This window comes from Streptopelia decaocto (genome assembly GCF_964273445.1).
Source record: "Streptopelia decaocto genome assembly, chromosome: 11".
NCBI lineage: Eukaryota > Metazoa > Chordata > Aves > Columbiformes > Columbidae > Streptopelia > Streptopelia decaocto.
Window position 1 is genome coordinate 20752599 of NC_138666.1, and position 21202 is coordinate 20773800.

A 21202-nucleotide genomic window follows, 5' to 3' on the forward strand; every position below is an offset into this window, starting at 1 on the left:
GCCTGGAAGAAACAAGGCTCAGCTGGCCCCAGGTGGAATCTCTATCCACGGAGAGGCAAAAAAGCTGCTGGACACAGTCCTAGACAATGAGCTCCAGGTGACCCTGCTCTATCAGGAGAGTTGGACAAGATGACCTCCAGAGGTCCCTTCCAACCTCAACCGTTCACTAATTCTGTGAGCAAAAGGCTTCTCTCTGTACTCCCCGTTAGGACCATTATGGGTGATGTTGCATGCTCAGTTAAGCTGATGAAACTGAAAGACAAAGATTCTCTCACCTACTTTCCCTGGAATTAATAAGAGACACAGCAGCACATAAGTAGTTAAAAATGAGCTATAGAAGCTTTTTGCAGTGAATTTTTTCAAAGTGGTTTGTCTTTGAGTTCCTTCAGCCTTGTCTGATCAGAAAAAAAACCAACACAAACCCTGTACTTACATAGATTACTTGTCTTGAAACAGTACAGGTGTTTTTTTACATGCTTCAGTTTGGCTCCTTTTGGAAGAAGGGCACTTTTCCTGCTGTTCTTATATTGATAGCTGTAAATTACAAGTGCGTGCTTGGTTGCCAGGGTAGCTAGTGTCCCAGGGAAACGAAAGGTACGGAACTCACTGCTTGATGCTTGGAATGTGGAAAGAATGCCACTTGATGGCTGTTGTTGTCCAATTCCTATCTGTGCTGCTGTGCTTTATATCACTGTGTGTTATCTGTTCCTACGTGGTTTTCATGTCTTTTTGCCACACAGTGCATTTTGATTAAGTGCTGTTTAGAATACAGTATTTTGTGATATGCTGTAGAATTATTAAAGAAGGTGGAGTATTTAACAGCTATCCATAACCAAGTATTATGGGAGTCAAGCTGACTGCCTAAATATGCCTAAATTACTCTCTTCTTATTATGCTCTATTTATTTTAGCTATACTTGCCCAGAGCAAACATTTGTAAAAAACCCAAAAAGCCAAGGCGACTCCACTGCTCGTACGTTGTTTCTGTTCCAGTCACAGCCCAAAGCCCGGCCTGAGCAAAGAGCCACGTTGGCTGTGGGCAAGGGCAGGACTCAGAGCACAGCCCCGTGCAGCCCCGTGCACAGGCCGCCGCGGCACACAGCACTGCTGCTGTTCTTTTCAGATGGGTGAGAATCGGGACCTTGTTTTTCCTCTCACATAGTTTGATATCTATTTGCTGAGAAGTGAGTTATTACTAAATATAGCTTACAGGGCTGCAGCAGAATCTTTCCAGTCTGGCTGTCTGCCAAAAAGAAAAAAGGTTCAGGAAAACGTACGGCTATGGTGTTTGCCTGAGGTTTACTGGGAAGCTGTACGTGTACATGCACTATGCAGAGCACATGCGGTAAGTCTAGTGTTCCCCCAAAAGACTGTGGTTACTGTATTGCTGATGTATTGTTCAAATTATAACGGCGAATACTCTATTTCTCAATAAATCTGTATGGTCATTGCAGTAGCTCATTGTAGTAAATCAAATACATTTTAGAATGTACATGCATAACAAACGTGGAATTTTTGGACATATGGTGACCTGTTTGATGCTGCTGTGTGTGCATAGCTGATGTGACCTACATACAAAGTAAGAAGGGTATGTATGTACATATGTATGAATAACAGAGTGAGGAATCTCAGAGGAGCTGGGGAAACCTCAGTAGGCAGAGACATGCAGGGGTAAACCTCATGACTAAGAATCCGCATCTCACAATTCTTAGAATTGGAAATGATTAATGAAGGAACTGTACAAGAGTTGTGTGGCTCGGTGACTGTGTATTTCTGTCCAGCAACATCTAATGTCATTATAGGTATTCATGGACTATACCGCCATCAACATTTTGTCTGTTATAATTTGCTGTGTTCACAGATGGGACCTTTAAACAGATGTTTCCAAGGACAATTCTAGTCATAATTCAGTTTTTATGGTACTTTGCATAAATATATATTTTTGATGATACACTGCTCTAATTCGTGACAGCATTTTTGTCAGTTCTAAATTGAGCATATTGACAAGAAAAGCCCATTGCTTTTCATATAGTATTATTGGTTTCTAAGAGATTTTTCAGAACCAAATTGCACAGGCATATGTCAGAGGGAAATATGATGCCTGCGTACCTCATGTGTACCTCATGGTTTGAGCAAGGAAGGCTAAGTACAGAAAACACTGCCTTATAGTTAATGTGTAAACCTGTTGATTTGAAACACCTTAAGAAAAACAATTGCCTGCTTGGCTAATCTACCTTAAGCATTGCAGTTATCCTTATAAAGAATACGCTCATTAATATTTAAACTACACATTGGATGTATCTCAAATAGGAGATCATATTCCTTGTAACTTTTGTTAATTATAACCAAATTAACATGAACTGAGAATAACGGGGAATAAAACTTCCATGGTTCAAGCCAAGTATTAGTAAAAGTGATAACGATACTTTTAATATAAGTAGTAGTTATAATAGCTTTTCCTTATTAACTGCACACTAAGAAAGAGCACTCTGCTCACGTTGCTCGTCTCAGCAAATTGTGGAGCCCATCTGAAGTAAATCAGTACAATGACCTGTGTAACACCCATTCACTTGTGATTTCCTGTCAGCAATTAATCCTGAAAAGAGCCAGGTTAGAGAATTAACAAAACCTTGCTGTGAAAGACATTCCCAGACTGTCAGGGAGCACAGAATACAGCAGATTTTGTGTTGCTCTTGTTTCACATTGGGTAAAATCTTCAGTGTCTTAGGTGAGATTTGGTATTCAAGTGTCCTCTGTTACAAAAGGTAAATATGCCAAGCCTTCTCAGGTTGGATTTCTTCTGGCTTATACTGGATCAATCTGAAGTTGTGATAGAGATGTCATACCAAAGGTGTACAGACTGTCAGAGAATCACAGGATGGTTTAGGTTGAAAGGGACTGCTCCAGGTCATCTTGTCCAACCCCGTGTTGAAGCAGGGTTGCCTAGATCATGTCAAGAAGGCTTCTGATTGTCTCCATGAATGGAAATTCCACAACTTTTCTGGGTAACATGTTCCAGTACTCTGTCACCTTCTCAGTAAAAAAGTGTTGCTGTTCTACTGTTGTGCCACTTCTGTCATGATACAAAAAGTATTTTGATCTGGCTGAAACTTTTCATGCTCTGAACTGGGTCTGTCCTTGAACTGCCCCTTGTCCTCCAAGAAGAATGTGGCTCCGTTTTATCCGTACCTTGCCACTGGGTAGTTTGCTACTGGTACCAAAGAAGTGGCAGGTACCCCAGGGGGTTGTGCTGCCGTGCAGAACGACCTCAACAAGCTGGAGAAAAGGGCTGACAGGAGCCTCACGCAGCTCAGCAAAGGGCAAGGAAAGACCTGCAGCTGGGGGTGGCAGCCCCAGGCACCAGTCCACACTGGGGGCTGACCGGCTGGAGAGCAGCTTACAGAAAAGGGCCTGGGAGTACTGATGATGGCAACTTGACAATGACGTGGTGATGTGCCCTTGTGGCAAAGAAGGCTAGTGGTATCCTGGGCTGCATGAGCAGAAGTGTTTTCAGTGGGCTGATAGCCCCTCTATCCCGCTCTGGCGAGGCCGCACCTGCTGTACTGTGTCCAGTTCTGGGCGCCCACTGCAAGAGAGAGATGGAGCTGCTGGAGAGAGTCCAGCGTAAGGACTTGAGCATCTCTGCTGGCAGGAGAGGCTGAGAGAGCTGGGACTCTGGAGCAGAGAGGGCTCAGGGGGCACCTCATCAATGGGCATAAATCTCTGAAGGGAGGGTGTAAAGAAGGTGGAACCAGGCTCTTTTCAGCCACAAGGCAAGAGACAATGAGTAAAAACTGAAGTAGAAGAGGTTCTGTCTGAACATAAGGAAACACTGTTTTTACCGTGCGGGTGACTGAGCACCAGAACAGGTTGTACGGATAACTCCGAAGTGATCCGGACATGGTCTGTTCTAGGTGACCCTGCTCGAGCAGGAGGGTTGGACACGATGACCTCCTGAGGTCCCGTCCAACCTCAGCCAGCTGGTGAGTCTGTGAAATAAATATCCAGAGGAACTAAAAGTGTGGTACCCTTCCTAAACTGAGGTGCAGCTCGAGCAGGATATAATACATGAAAGCAATCTGTCAGTGCTTGCCAGTGGTGGGGGGGGGGGTTAGGAAAGATGGCATCCAAAGCCACCAATGATCCCTCCTGTCATAATGTTCCATGGGACCATTAACTGCTTATTTTAGAGCATGTTGCTTTTAAAACTGATGCAACCTAACTTGGCGTAGGGATTGGATGACCCTGAAATTGAGATAGTAGTCTTCTTATCCCATATGGCATTCAATTATGTTTTATTTTTATGTTACTATCCACTTGTGTGTTCTAAATGAGCCTAAATTTGGGTATACATGCAATAGCTGTGATCTCGCAGAACTGCAGTATTTACATTTACCTAGTAACTGTTGATCTGTTTATAATGTTGAGGTTAATATATGCAATTGCATAGAGACCCGTGTTAATTGTAATCTTATGGTATCTAGCTGTACTTTCTGGAGGAAGCTTGTGTTATGGATGTCAACTGAACCTTTACTCAATACAACCCAAATTTTCTAAGTTGCCACGTAGAAACCAGGTTTTCTGCAATGACCTGACTGGACAGTCTGAAGAGGCACTTGGTGCTGTGCCTCATTTGTTTGCATTCCATATGAAAGCGTAATTCCTGCAGGGAATCCTGTTTCAGGCACTGAACGAGGCCGGCAAACAGCTCTTCTCTCTGCCTGAATGTTCCCCTGTGAATTGCTGATGGTTGGGAAAGCTCGCAGTGACAGGACAGGAGACAGTAGCTTTGTGCCTCGGTGACAATAGTCTGTGTCTGTGCTAACTGCAGCTGGCACCGTTAGCTGCCTACCCATAGACTAAAATAACAACAATTATCGCTGCATGCATTAGAATGATGAAATGCACTCTGTTTCTATAGTGACATGAGTGACAATTTATATTATGACTAAGGTAGTGACAAGAAAGTAGAATGTGACCATTTCTTTCTTTTTTTTTTTCAGTTTTACAGGGAGCAACAATTAACAGAAAAAACAGTTATTAAGATGATGCACACAACTGACAAAAATAAAGGTAAGATGTACTTTACCAGTAACAAAGAGATGGAAAACGTACATTCAAGCAGGAATGTTGATTTTGACTTTTAAGCATTCTGTTATGTAGAGATCTACCCAATTTAGTGCTGCTTGAAGTAGATTCTTCTTTTTCTGTTCATTACAAATAATCTTTAAGTGGAAGCTGTAAAAAAAACAAAAGTAAAAGAGGAAATAAATTGAGGACTTTAGCAAGTCAAAATATTTAAATTGAAAAAACCAGTTTTGCCTCTGAGCTTATGTCTTCGGAAGCACATTGAGGGACCAAACTCGGTAAGAGATTACTTCATGGATTGTTTATTATATTGCAGCATTTTTAGGCCTTTCTGAGCTAGCATTAATCTAGGTATTTCGTTTATTAGTAGCAGGAAAGCTGTGGCAAATGTTGAACAATCCTAGCTAAGATTTGCAGTCTGTATCTTTGTTGACACTTATGAAGTAGAATATTGCAGTATAGACCCGTCAAGAGAGTCCCTGTGTTCTTTAGACTGTTTGAATATTGTTTTGTTTCAAAATCACCTCCCTTTACAAAGGATATAGCATATTTAACTGTGCAGTCATTTAGTAACAGACATAATTCCTGAAACGTTTAATTATTTACAACCTCCCCTCTCCCTATGTACTTATCTCACCCAAAAGCTCTTTCCTCTCTATGTGCTAAATGCATGGAGTACGTCTCTGGGCAGATCTGAAGCTGGGACCGTCCCTGCTAGGAGTGAAGGGTTGTGGAATGTCTCGTCAAGGTACCTGGAGCTTCAGGAGTGTGACGGTGATCCACTGCCTGCTGCTCTGTCCTTGCACGTAGCAGAGATGATCAGATAAAGCAAGAAGAACTTAATTGTAACTCTGTGCTAAAATGTCGTATCGATCACTTGGTATTCTTTCTTTAGATCTAGTACTTAATTATTATCTTGAATTTATAGTTTGTTTTTTTTTAATTAAGGTTAATGATTATCATTGATTGTAATTCCAGGGTCTATATAGCCATGTGTTTTAGGGAACTTTTAACCTCTAGCTCATTTTCAAAATGGATTTCACTGCAGTAGAGCATGAAGTATGACATCATACATATTTTAACACCATTTTCTAAGCCCAGGCTTAGATGGCCGATTTAACGGCATTTTTTTAGGTGTATGCATGTTTTGAATTTTTTAATATTATGCATGCCAAACACTGAAATAGGCCTTTTCTTACCTGCAGTTATGGTAATAAACACAGACATGCTTTTAAAACTGCTAATAGTTTAATTTTAGATAATAAAGAAGCATTTTTTCAAAGTCTGAAATACTCAAGTAATGTTATTTCAATTTTTAAGAAGATTCAGCTGAGCTTATCAGAAAAGTAAGAGTAAAAATGCTGAATATTTCCAGCATCTAGATTTACGCATGAAATATATAGTCAGTTGTATAAAAATAAATCTGGTAGTTTATGAGCCAGATCATACATCACATGTAAATTTGGAGTTTATGTGACTGTCACCAGAATAAGAATAGAAAGTACTTAAACAGAGCAGGAGGAGTGGAGAAGCCTGCTGCTGTTCATGTGGAACGAGCGATACGCTCTCCACCTAACACCGCTGCTCTGTGCAGCACACGTGCAATCGAGAGCTCTGTGTAATCACGCTGTGGCGCTTCGGTTTCCAACTGGGGGAGATAGAGTGCGATCTGAACAATGGAGGGGTCTGGTTACTCTGCTCATTCTTCATTCCAATTCCGATGATTCTTATGTTCTGTGCTCCTGGGACAGTTCATCTCAGGATGGAAATATCATAGAAGATTAGCAAGTGAATTTGTGTGGAATGGAGAAAAAAAGGAATGTAGGTTGCTTATGCTGGTCTTGGAGTTCCAACGATAGGAGTGTATTTTCATAGTTACAGTTATTTCACCCATTTTAGCTTGCTTGTTTGTAGAAAATGTGTAGAAAAGTTCATTTGTACTTCCCTGGTTTTTTGTAATTACAAAAGCTGGTATATCCTAGCAAAACCATGTAGTGCTTTTCCCAATGACTTCTGTGTTTTAACTTGAGTTGACTGCCTGAAAAACGCATGTGGGGCCAAAAGGAGAATTGTAGGAATGAGAGTTGAGGTTTCAGTTGGCACGCAGGTACCACAGAAATCTTCCAAAGTCCAATTACATTTAGAATTTAGAAAATCAAAGTCCAGCTAATAGGAAGATCCTTAGAAGAATATATGAGATTAAATAGTTAAGCTGCAAACACTGATGAGTACACATCTCTTTTTAAGCCAGGTATTTTCCTACCATAAAAAGCTGAAGGATCTTAACAATGGTTAACCAGTAGATTCTGCTCCCACACACAGCTGTGCATCAATAAAATGCTATTGTAGAGAGATTTATTACTTTACATTAATGATCAGTGGGTTGTAATAAGTAGTAAACTGAAGAAGAGCTATGGTAAGGAGAGGCAAAACTAGTAGCTAGAATATATCTGATTTTAGTTAACATGTACCAGATTGACTTTGTATTTTAGTGACAGTTTTCTATTTGCATAGCATCTTTTTGTTCATTCAGTTTTTAGACTCTAAAATCGTTCTTTCTTAATCCCTACATCGTTACAGCTACAATGCCATCATTAATAAATACTCCAGGTTTTTTCCCCACATTGACAGATATGGAAATGTATGTCACCGTTTACTCACGGATCCTTCAAAACCAGACACCAATGAAAAAGTTAAGCTGTGCTTCTCTTCATGAAAACACCTCAAGCAAGTCTCCTAGTTTTGGAAAATCGTAGGATCAGGGAACAGGATTCTTCTCAAACCAGATGTCCATCTGGAAATTAAAATGAAAAAATAGAAGTGAATGAATCACAGCTCATTTTATTCTGCTAGGTATGATAATTTGGGACTAATATACATCGTGTTTGCAGTTCATTCTTGTTTGCTGTCTTTTTTGCCTAAAGAATTTTGCTCTAGGTCCTGAATTTAACACATGCCTTGAATTGCTGTTAGTGTCCCTGTTACACATCTGCTGCTCTGAAGGTTCATAAATAGTTCTGCCTTTGGCATGGAGCTCTGCAGAGAGTCTCTAATGACAGCCTGCACTGAAAGTTCAGTAAATAATGGGCAAAACTGTGGTTCCAGTTTCCAAAAGTGCAGGAGGGCAAGGCTATATGCAAGACAGCTTTGCCAGCTTCTGAAAGGTGGAGGGAAGAGCAGAGAGTTACAGCCTCCTTTGAGTCCCAATAGGATAGCACGGCTTTCAATATAACCGGGAGTTTCCATCCTGTGGTTTTCAACGTCTGAATTTCAAATGAAGTCTAGGGGGCTTTGATCTGGTAGGATTTTATTAAACGGGATCTAAGTCTTCCTGATACTTTTGTTTATCCCTAATCTTGCCTTCTATTCTTTATAAGAATTATTCTTAAATTTTACAGACTTATAAAAAAGGAAAATGTTTTAAAATGAGAATGCCAAACCTAATCTAATTAATAATCTGGTTTTTACCCTTGCTCCATCATTTCTTCAACATCCTTCAAATATTGATTTGATATAAAACCAAAGTGTCACATTACCTGCGTATGCATATGAATGTCAGTTGTGTCTTCATGGCATACGGTATTCAGTTAAGCCTGGTACAGATGACATACGTCTAAGTAAAGTCTCTTTCTGGTATTAGATATTGAAATTCATTTGCATTTTCCTGTGGATAAGGTGACACTGGGCATTAATGGCACTTAGGAGATATCATTGGTCTTGAACAGAAGATTTGTTTCTATTTACACCTTTCAAGAGAGTTACTGGAAAACGTTTGCTATGCAGAATCAAATCCTAAATCTCAACTGTTGGTAATAAATTCAATTTGCAATAAACCATAGTCCAATCTGACTTTGGTGATTTCACTGAACACTTCACAGTTTCTCCCTCCTCTGCTGTTATTGCATGCTGTTCTATACTAAGGGAGTTCACTGACATTTGTTTGAAAAATATATGGCCAATCTGCTCACTGTAGTCTGAAATGCTCTACTTTTGATTTCCAGCGGGTTCCTAGGTGAGCATTTCACGTGTGAACATCTGCAGTGTCCAGCAGACCTCGCGGAACTCTTGTCATCTCTCACTCTTGGTGGTGATAAAGAACGCTCATCCAGAACTGACCTGCTGGCTTGTCATACTGCAAAAAGTCTGGGTCACAAAGCTTCCCAAAAATTGGACTCATTTCTCTACCACCTAACGTTGGCGTAGGAATCTCATCCTGCAAATTCACAAGTGAAAAGTTTTAACATTCACATTAAGTGAATAACTTAGTTAGGGAAAGAACACTTGCAAGTTCTCGATCTATGTGTTCTGCTCTTCTAGACACCCACAACAACAATGTCCATTAACTTGGATTTATTTCAGTGAAAGGAATAAGAAAAAATACATCTTTAGTGGGAGAGTATAGTGTGTTTAAAACATGTAGTCTGCAATGACTGAAAAAATTGTAAACTTAAATTGAACCACACTAAAAGAAAGTACTGAGTAATTTGGCAGCTACATGAACCACGACACTCGTGAGCAATAATAGTCTCCTGCTCTTAGCTTTATTTCCTCAGAAGAGCAAGGTAAATTCAGATAGCACATAGGAGATCTGTTCAAATTAAAACTGCAGAGTTCAGCATAGGTTTAGTAACAAAGCTGAACTAATTCCGTAAGTTTGAGATACTTCAATCTAGACAAAATCTTTGGGGCCTCAGCATCCCCAGAACGTGGTAGCGCAGCAAAAGGCTTTGCAGGAGCTCGCTTTGGGAAGCTTCACGCTGTGCTTCGAGGTGGCGGCACAGGCCCACGGCTGACTCGGTTTTATTCTTTGCTAAGTCAAATCATATTTGGGTCACAGTGCTTTATAAGTGAGTAGGGGAAACATTGTTTTCCTCTAAAAGGTAAGTAGTTCATACTATTTATCCAAATACCATTTGTTCATATGATGATCATGCATATACCTGCTGAAAACATATTCGCCCGAGATCTGCTTTTTCGTTCCATAGCATTTTGAAATGAAGGTTTATTTGAGTTTGTTGTGCAAAGAATGGATTATGCATGAACGTCAGTCTGGGATATTGGGGGTTTATTTATCGAAAAGTATTCTGTCTGCTACTGTGAACAGATTGCTAATCCAAGCATGTGCATTGTCGTCTTTTATTTCCCCATTAATCAGCTTTGCACTGTAATCAACATTCTAGCTTTTGCTTTTTGCTGATTAATACACTTGAAATGTTAAAAAGAAATACACCCTTTACAAGGTAGAAATTCAGTGTTGCCAGGGTAAATCCACCAAATCTTTAGCTGCCGAGTGTTTTTAAGCTAATGAGTGCACCTAATTGGCATGCCACAAATCTGTACTTTTGCATTGGCAAATCTGTAGGGTTTTTGGTGCTGCAAATAAGGTAGGACTGCAGTACAGCCATTGCAATGCTCTGGGTGCAGTAAGAGACCAGATCACAACTTGCTCAGGGTTGTTCTAGTTTTTACAGCTATGCTTTAAAGGAAAATATTTTTCAAGTAGCTGTTCTCTACACTGCATCAAAGATCATGTCTCACATGAGCTTGATTCATATTTAGGCCCCCAAATTAAATGATATTTTAAAGTACATAAATTGACTGGAATTTGTTAGTTGATCATCGTTTTAGGAAACTTAGCTGCTCCCTTTTCTCTCCTAAATGGAAACTGCTGACTGCTTTGAAAGACCTCTCCCTGTAATTGTGTGCTCGGATTGCTAGCAGAGCAGAAGGCTGAAATTCCGGGTTTGAAATGGTAAAGTACAAACCCCACAATTTCAGTGGGTTTTGAAACAGTGATTTTGAATCTGGTCATTTGGTTTCATGTTCTTTGTTCTTCGATATTTAAAGTTTGCACATATGGTTGTGATACTGTATGATACTGCGGTGACCTTAGACTAGTTAGTGGTGTTAGCCTCAAAGCCCAGACCACTGTCCTGATAATACAGGAGTGTCTCATTAGTCCAGGCTTATGTTACTATCTCTGAATCTTTTTGCATCCTTCTTATAAATGTAACATGATCTCTAACTGCAATAACACAAGTAAAATGAAGTCTTCTCAAACTGATTGATAATTGTCATCTTATGTAGCCATATGTATCTGGATGCTAAGATTAGAGACAGATCTCTCTAATACTTACTATTTGTATTTGATTTTTTAAATCAATCCTAGGACATAATGCCACATATAATAAATTAGAAGCACCCTTGCACTGTGACAACACAACAGTGAACATGGCTCTTTCGTTAATGATCTGTTGGCATTAGCTGCTCATGAAGAAGCTGACTAGTCTTCCAACTGCCATTTTGCCTCTTAGGTTACAGGGAAAACTGGCACCCATTGGCCATCCCAATAAGAGCGTCCTCTGCTTGGGAACTGAGCCCCGCTGATGAGTAGCACAGGCCCGCAGCTGCTCGTTAGAGCCACAGCAGTATGACAAGAAAGAGGTTTTCTTATCAATAGATGACATGATCCCAGCTATGATTTTGTCCTTTCAGAGTCCCAACACGTTTTACTAAGAGAATGTTTTATTTTAAAAACAGAGGAAACTTCCTTCCACCAAAGGACACCATAAATCAGCATGTGTGTATGGGGAAGGAAAAAAAGCCTGTCTTTTTGGTTTGCCACAAAGTTGTTTGCAATGCAAAACTGCCTGTAATTTGAACATACAAAGACAAGCCTGATCACTGTGTCTGAGGGAAAGCTATTTTTGACACTTTGACCTCCTTGAGTCATGGTTTTAACCACATTGTCTTTGTGGAGCCCACATCTTTGTGAGGTGCTGTTGCTACCAAAATAGCTCTGGTTAGTATGTTGGTTGCCTGACTGTGCTTAGAACACCATGGGCTTTTTTCCTGTGTTAGTGGAGAAAACCATCTATACAGCTACAGAGCCTGATTCCAGGCTGAGCATCTACCCAGAGAGAAGAGAAATGGTGCTAAGAAAATCAACAAGGCTGTAACTGTTTAACCACAGTTATTTTTGCTTACCAAATGAACTAGATGTTAAAGTACTTGTTTTTACCATGTAAAATACTGAATTGAAATGTCGAACAGTGAGATTCGTTATCCCAAGGTTGTCTGGCCTTAGCAGTTAAAGACATTAGGAATTGGAATAGACTTCTGAAGAAAAATGGCTGATACGGCAGTAACAGAGAGAAATTCAAGGTTAGTTCAGAGTTAAGATTAAATGTTAATATAAAGAAAGGAAAGCATATCAAGGCATCTGAAGGCAGCCATGGCAACCATATAAATTCTCTGTCCTGCAATTACATTGCGATTTTAAACATTTTAGGTTTTGGTCTCAGTTTAGATGAAATTGAATTGTCCTTACTCTTACGCCTTTGTATGCAGGCGACTCTGAGCATTGCTTTCCACTGACTGAATTATTTCTCTACAAGATCTTGCTTTATCTCCTGTTTTGAAAGGAGAGGCTCTCGTTTTTTATTCTTGGGGTAGAGCTTAAAGGAAGTGCATGCCAGTTCTTACCCAGAGATTATTGTGTGTTTTATTACTGGATTCATGCATCAGACATCAGTGTAGCTTAAAAATACTCTGCCGGCTAGTTCCTACTTAAAGGTTTTCAAGCTGTTACAAGGCATATGAAACACAGGTCCAATGTAAAGGTTTTTGTGCAGCCATGCATCACAAATATAATACCTAGGTGAATCACAGATATTTATTTACAGGTCTAAAAATATACTTAGTAGTTGCCTGGTGAATAAAATATACTGGTTGCTTAGAAAGCTTCAAACCCTGAGCAGTAGAGCTTTCACCATTGGGTCCACTGTGGTTCGAAAAGGCTGCTGTTAAAAATGAAGGCAGCAGTCCCAGCCGTGACGTGGGGAGGACAACTGCACGGATACTTCTGGGGGTTTGGAACTGGAATCTTGGCTCCTTAATGGAGAAAGAAGGTAAAAGAAGGAAAGACCAATAAGTAAAGAAGTTTCCATCACTTGATAACTGTGTGTTGATTATGATCCATGGCTGGTGCATTTAATTTATACATCTGACCATAACACTTGTTTATGCAGGTAAATGTTTAAATATCTAAATTGTGTCCTGCACTGCAGATTAAGTACAGTGTACCAGAGTATGGACCATGTGCAGGACAAAATGCAGTAAAATATCTCAGTGTTCAAGGTCGATGTCAGTGGGTTTGTAGTCCGAGCATTCGGGGCTTTCGGAGCATGCAGATCTCGCGGCTGCGAGGCCGATGTTCCAGTCCTGCACAAGGCTGGCTCGGGCGCCCTTCTCTCTCCCTTCCCCGCACTGCTCAGCAGGGCAGGCCAGTCTGGAGAACGAGACAGGCTTGGAAACCATTCGGGACTGCTCGTGCAAAAGTAAAAACTGTTATTAACATATCTGGAAGCCAGAGTTTAATATTATCTTTGCAGTCATTTCTTGTCTTGTGGGGAAGTGACTACGTGAAGGCCGTGGGATAGGGTGAAGGCTTATCTTTATTTTTGTGTAAGTTCTTCCTTTGATAACTGGATACCTCTCACAAAAAATATGTAAGAATTCTGCTAGCAGTTGTATTAAAAAAAACTTATATCATCATAAAATTAGGACCGATACATGTAAGACATGATGTAAATAGCTCCAGTGTAATAAAGTCACTCTTAAATAAGAAAAAACATCTTTAGAAATAATCCCATGTCTTTAGGAAGCAAGGAAAAAATTGTTTCATTAAATACAAATAGTGTCTGCTATGTGCAGATGAGGTTCTTAGGGACATGGTTTAGTGCCAGGGTCAGATTAACGGTTCGACTCGGTGATCTTGAGCGTCTCTTCCACCCAAGGTGATTCTATGATTCTAACAAAGGGAAAAGCTTCGTTCGTGTGAAAAAATATGTTCGTTATATATATTATATTTTACTTAATTGATAATTCTTTTTGTTCACATGCCTTTACCTGTAGTATGTATATGAACAAACATATTCTGTTAAGTGATTGAGGCATCAGCTGAAAATAATGCTTGCTTAGCTTCTGAGCCTTGTGGTTTATTTTGACTGCCAGTGATCCAACATTACTTATGGAAAAATGAGGTCTGGGCAACTACACCTTGACTTTATATTCTTACTGATTTTTAATATTAAAAAACCACTGTGTTGCTATCAGTTCCAGTTCCAAATCTGATAATTACATTAAGTGCTATAAACTTTGAATTAAATTTTTTTACGGGGATGCATCAGTAGTGACAGTAAAACTCAATGGGGCTATTTTGCAAAGCTTGGGGAAGAAAGCATAACTCAAAACTTATGACTCCTGTGGTTATTGAACATATATTGAATAGATATTTAGTGTATAATAAAACCTGATAGGATTAATTTAGTAGTAAATTGAAGAGAAACAACTACCTATAAATACTGTATGAAATTTATTCTCAAAGGCCTATTTCAGAAGTTGACCCAGCATATTTAATACTGTTCTATCACCTCGGTAGCCTTCAGGCACCTGTCAGAACAGAGCTGAAGCATACCTGACAGAAGTAAGAGGAGGAGCTGGTGCAGAAGTGTTACTGCATCGACTGGAGCAGCTGCTTCGATGGCCACTCTGGTACAGCGCGAGCAATGTTTGCTCACACCTCAGGCCCCAGTTCGTGGTGTGATGTGCCATCTAGCGTTAAACTGCCCAAAAGGAGCAGAACTGCAAAATCTGACACCGGCTTCATCAACAGGACACGCTGAGAGTTGGTGGGTTTTCTGAAATGTTATGTGTTCGGGAATATACTGTGTATGTACAGTGAAGAGACAATGTTTTACTGAATGATTATTTTAATATTTGCACCTAGTGCTCTGCTCACTGACCCTCGTTGTCTGTGGATACCTATCTATTCAAAATCTGTCTTCCCAGCTACAGCCGTGCTGTTTGATGTTCATGCCCCAGGTAACGCGGATATCTGCAATGTCCTTTGTAAGAGTGTGTGCTTTATGTTATATTTATGAAGAAGTTAAATTACAAAGAGAAGCAGTTTGCTAAGGGCTTCGAAATGCATCTAGCTGGGTAGGGAAGAATTTAATAACCCCAGAGATTTTGTAAGGAATACTCATAGAACAGATTTTGTAATGCAATGGAACATCCTTGTGGTAAGCTGAATATGACAACAGTGACTTACTGTGCTTGTGTCACACCAACAGAGGCGGGACCCCATGCTTTCAAGTGGAATGTTGTCAGCCTGTTGTTGGTATCTTAGAACATACGTAGAAGCTATTTTGGTGTTAAAGTCCTTTGACAAGGTTGATTTTATTAATACCTGGTACTTATTTTTTCCCCTTCTCACACAGTAACTCACATAAGGATATGTCATTATTTTATCAAAACAAGCAAGCAGAAATGCAGGTACTCACTGTGTTGTGTCAATTTTCTAAATTAGCATCATTTTTAAGAGTTTCAGGCAGTGTAGAAGCAGCTCGGTTTGTGGTCTGGCAGCCACCTAATCTGAAATGGGAACTATTTAAAGTCCTTGTCAGACAAATATAACTTCCCCTGGTTCGAGCTGAAGAAGGGAAATGGCTTTTAGAGTGAGTAATCCTACTATGATGGCAAGCTTCAGAATCACTGTATTTATGAGTTAGCAGCATTCGTAGTAATAGAGTATATATGGAAAAGATTGAATTATATGTCTTACAAAAATGCAGTACACTATTTGAAAGTCAATGTCAGATGATATACAGTAGAAAACTGCAGATCTTGCTTTTTAATTAGTTGAATACATTAATTGTAAACAGAGTAACTCAGAAACTGCTTCTATCAGTGTATGTATAGTCGAATTCTAACAGCACTCTTGTTGCATGTTAAATTTTGTAAAAAATTGAGGCAAGTCTTCCTGGTCTCTGTAAACTGTGCTCTACCCCTGTCCGCAGCTGGATGGGAGCCTGTTGGCAGCGTGTTCCTTGATCCACTTCAGGTCCTGCAGAATTACAGGCTGAAGGGAGCCCTGACCAACCTCCTTGGAAGTCATAAACTTCACCTCTTCACAATAACATGAACATGACTCCTCCTTTCAGAAGAGAGTGTTTCACCTGCCCAGCACACCAGCCCAGACAGGGGCTGAGCACTGATCAATGCATTGGAGTGTCTCGAGGTCATAGAAAGTAAATTTTGCTGTCATGTAAACTATAGGAAGAGTTTTCCAGAAGCTATTATTTGCTTCTTAGAGCAAAGCCAAAAGGTGAATCATACGATCCACTATCGCTCAACCAAATTGGTGTTATACACCTGTTCAGTGGATTTTCATATAGATGTGCCACTCATATTCAGAGTTTTAAAATATTTATTAAGTACGCACATGAATTTAGAATTATCTGAGAAATTCTGATTCACCGAGATTTTAAAATGTTATCTTACAAAATTAGGTTTTATGGGAGTTATAATAAGAGTAATAGTAAGAGTGTGAAAGAGCAAATTGTCCTGTTCTGCCTGCAGATCATTAGAAAACCTGTCTGTGGAATTCTAATTTCCCAATATTTATTGGTAGTGATGGTGTGAGTATTGCGTGTAGCAGAAGGAGCTCAGCTTGACTGTTCAGATCCCAGATGGAGCTTGAGCTGCTGGCATTTAAAAATTCTATATTTGACTTACAAATTCCTGGAAATGTTGGTGCAGAGAAATAATCATGGAACAAGAAGAGATCAGAAAACTGGAGAAGTAGAATTCAGATGAATATCTTACCTTCCACTTCAGATAACGTTTTCTTGACGCTGCCAGTGTCTGACTAACAGCTTGAAATGTCAAGTAGAGTACAATATGGCGTCTATACCTAAGGACAGGATGCTATGCACGCAAGTTATTCATTTATAGAGTCCTTCAATGCATGTTAAGTCACATTAAGACATGAAATACCTTTTTTATGTCAAGATCTACAAAAATCTTTTAATAACATTCTCATGGACATATGAAAAGAAGGAATCGATGAAACAGATTCCGAGAATACTGCCACATTGGCACCTTCTTTCTCTGTAGATCACCTCAAAGTACTTGTGTAGAACCTGTGTGCCGTCTGCGGTTATCGGCGGAGCCCCGGCTGCGGTGCCCGGCTGTCCCGGGCGCACGGCCCGCTGCAGCCCCGCCGGAGCCCGGCCAGGGAGCGCAGGACCAGCTGCCGCTGCATCCCCAGAGGCCTCTTGTCGGGAGAGCAGTGACTCTGCCTCCTCTGCTGCCTTTTGAGGAAATGGGAGGAAGAAATGCACCTCCAGTTTTGTTGAATGAAAAGTACCGCTCCAAGTAGCATTGCTGTGGCTCTGTATGTTCGTAGGCCTCTCTGTTGAAGGAAATGTGGATAGTGCTGTGTGGTTTGTTAAGGGGTGATGCTATGAGAGAAGGCAGGCTGCAAAATAGGCAAAGGAGGATTGAAACGGTCCTGCAAATAAGGGAGGAGGGAAGGTAGGTAGGTAGGCTGGTTTACAATGGGCAGGAAGAATGAATGAGCAAGTGAGTGTTGTGAGTACATTTAGAGGAAAACGACACAAAAGGGGAGAACCTGATAAGAAGGCAGGACATTCCAAATGAAAAGTAAAGAATGTGAAGATGAGGGAGGAGTTCTTGCACCGCTGGAAGCAAGTAGTGCTCTGTAGAATCCTTAAAAAAAAAAGTGTAATGCAAAATTATCAATGAAACCTCATGACAGGTCAGGGCACATGAGGCTTTAAGGTAGCCTTATGCTTTGGCATGTTTGCTATCCACCCTGGCAGAACAGGTACAAAAACCGTCCAAAAATGTGCTGCCTGTCATGTGTGATCTCCTATTTTTGCTGAGAACCTGTTCCCATAGCAACAGTGCTATGGCTTTATAGCCTGGGTATGTAAGCATAGCAAATCAAATTTACATTTGTATGTGTGCACATACTTTTTTTGCCTGAATAATCACACACACTTACTGTGTGGGTATTTGGATTGCATATTGTGTGTGTCTTTTGGAGCCCAGGACACTTGGTTGGGATCTTTTCTCATCCAGAAATAAATGTGTACCATAACTTCATGAAGAAATACATTTAAATAATACAACAGAATCCAAGGCTGGAAGACCTAAAACTAGAGATTAATTTAATCATTAACTGTATATTTTGAAAGGTTTGAAAACACATTTTTGAAGAGAAAAAAATTCTGTGGAAGTAGATTATGTGTTGCAAACCTGAAATTCTGGTTTAAAGATTGACATTTAACTTGTTTGCAGATGTTACATCTTGAGTTACAAATGTTGTGATAACCCAGTTTCAGCTTTGTACAGTTCCACATGCCGATTGCTTCGATGCAGAACTACACCATTGTGTGGTCACACCTTGTAAACACAATAGTGCTTCTTTCTAAATAACCGGATGAGGGATCCCTCTGGTGTGGCTGTTGCGGTTTAACACGCACGCCGTGTGCTCGCTGCCCTCCCGCAGTGCCATGGACAAAGGTAAAACTCACAGGTTAAGACAGACACTTTAATAGGACAGAAAAGGAAACTAGTGATAATATCTAGAACGAGCGATGCACAATGCAATTGCTCACTACCCCTTGACTGATACCCAACCTAATTCCCGAGCAGCAGCCCCCTGGCTGGCTTTTCGCTAGTTTGTATACTGAGCATGCCATCCACACCCCTTTGGGCAGCCGGGGTCAGCTGTCCTGGCTGTGCCCCCCCAGCTCCTCGTGCATCTCCAGCCTTCTCACTGGCAGGGTGTGAAAAGCTGAGACGTTCTTCACTTGGAATAAGCATTGCTTAGCAACAACCAAAACATCCGGGTATTGTCAACTTTCTTCTCTAAAACGCAGCACTACACCAGCTCCTAGAAAGAAAATTAACCTATTCCAGCCAAAACCAAGACACAGGTAGAGAAACCATTGTCATTTTGCCTAGCTGAGAGACTTAAATTGGGCATTTTAAAAGGTAATTACAGTGGCTGGATTATGGACCTAGAATTCTAATGAGAGGTTTTGCTATGACTGAGAATGCAAAGTAGGTTTAACAATTCCTGGTCTGAATACCAGGGTGCAAAACCAGCAAGTGAGAAAGAAATAACATGAAATAGACAGCATAGAGGACAAAAATAAATTTTATACCAGCTCTCTTTCTTGATGTATTAGTGCAAAATACAAGGGTGGTGTGCGGTAGTAGGAAATGGGTGTGCTGCAGCCTTCCCACACTTGAATTCACTGGGGTGCAGTGTAGCTGTAGTTCTAGCTGTAGTTCTCGTTCCGTCACTTTCACAAAGCTGCGGAGTGTTCCCATGTGACACAGCAGCTGCCAGGACCAGCTTCTATCTCCTAAGTGTCAGTTTTACCGTGCAGAACAGACAGTTGTTTCTCAGCAGCTGCAGCAAAAAGCGTGCGTGGTTTTCTCACAGGTGAATTAGTGGAATAAATAACTAATCATTTGTGTGGCTTTACATGGCAGCTTCGGATACTTTAAATATTCCATACTTCATACAGTACTTTGAAATATACTGTGTATTACAAGCATAGGATAGGATAAAATTATAGAATCACAGTTTGTACAGATTTATTAAGGCTCTCTGCATCTCCTCAGGGCTGAGTGTTCTGACTGACAGCAGCCGTGCTAATACATATTTAGCAGGTTGAGTAGCTCCATGACTAGCACTGCTCTTACTCCTTTTCCTCCTCATCGGTATCGTTTAAGGAACTGCACTGTCATAAAGAAAAAGAGCAAGAACAGGAAACAGTTGTCCTTTGCTTCAAGCTTTACATGCTGTGCTAACATTCTCTTGGTAGGTACAAGGCAACAGTGATAAGTTGTTTTTTATATATCTGCTGAAAAGAAGAACTTCTGTGTACTTTTGGAGCAGTTATGGTATGAGTTGGGTATGAGGCTTTTTCTTGCTTTGTACTAAACATTATAACAGATTCTTAAAAGAACTGGGACGTCTCTTGATAGAGATTTGCTGGAGCCAAGTTACAGGAATAGCTGCTGCAGAGTTGGGGTGTGTGATGCAGCTCCACTGCTGGGGATGCGAATGGCTGTTTCCTGTCACTTTCCTGGCTTTCTGGTATTCTGACATCTTCCTGAAATGTACCCAAATACCACGTTTTATGGCCAGCCGTACTAGCTGCCGATGGGACAGTACTCTGTAATTCAGTGCTTTTTGTTGAAGGTAGGAGTATAATACATTTTTTCATTAATTTCCTTGTTCTAGAAAGACTACTACTTGATCTAAGAGAATTATGTGGTGCTGATGGGGTTTTTAACTATATATAAATTCTTTTTTTTTAGCCTTAGCCAAAAAGAGAAGACATGAGATGGAATATAGCAGAAATGTGAATAAAGGAAGAGGACCTGATTGACATGTTGCAAAACAGTTTCAAGGTAATTTATCAACATTTCTAAAAATATATGTAATTGTCAATTATGGCATGAGACCCTCCTTTACCATCTTATTTCCAAGTTGAAGGAGTACGATTAACTTACTTTTAGATCTGTAAATCGATCTGATTGTTAGTTATTGTACCTTGGTCACAGATGGAAGTATTTGAGGAGCTACTGTTCTAAATGTTAGCATGGGTTTTCACAAAGTTAGTTTAGATTAGAGAGCATGGCTAGTTTGAATTCTCTGTCTGTCTAGTGCCTTGTTTAAAAGAAAAAAGATACGGCTGGCAAATCGTGTTGCAGTGTGATACAGAAAACTCTGCATGTGGGGAATGACTCTGGTCTTTCTAGAACTTTTTTTGATACAACATTGCCCTGAGCAACCAGCCCTTAGGAGATCAAGGTGAACCACCTGATACGAAGAAACATGGGCAATTTTGTAAAGTCATTCCAAGTCCAAGCATTTCATAAGCCTTATAATAATGATTGAAAAACATAGAAAGCAAATAGTGCTACATAATACAAAGTTAAAAGCACCGACCAGGTGCTTACTAAGGTACCTGCTCTTTGCCATGTCTCTGCAGCATGTCCTAGAGCACAGGTGTCTCGGAACAAACGTGTGCTAGTGGTTCCAAAAAAAAGGCTGTAGGAGGTGAGTTTTTTAACCTACCAAAGCAGTCTGAACTCTTTCTGAGTGTGAAGTGAAGAAAAGCAATATTGTTTTATTACATAAATTATTAGAAATGAGTTGCCTGGTCCTTTGAATAATTTGCTCTACCAATACAGAATAAACAAGTACAAGTTGATTCTAG

General features: G+C 40.3%; 1 protein-coding gene across 2 annotated transcripts in view; it reads left to right on the forward strand.

The window, feature by feature from the left end:
• Positions 1-1046: 1046 nt before the first annotated feature.
• The window catches only part of ESRP2 (epithelial splicing regulatory protein 2), a 143975-nt gene continuing 123819 nt past the window's right edge, over positions 1047-21202 (forward strand). For both annotated transcript variants that reach the window (XM_082063075.1, XM_082063077.1), the window contains exons 1-4: positions 1047-1344; positions 5003-5072; positions 9089-9974; positions 20304-20390. The gene's annotated coding sequence lies outside the window, so the exon portion shown is untranslated. The remainder of the gene's footprint in view (positions 1345-5002; positions 5073-9088; positions 9975-20303; positions 20391-21202) is intronic.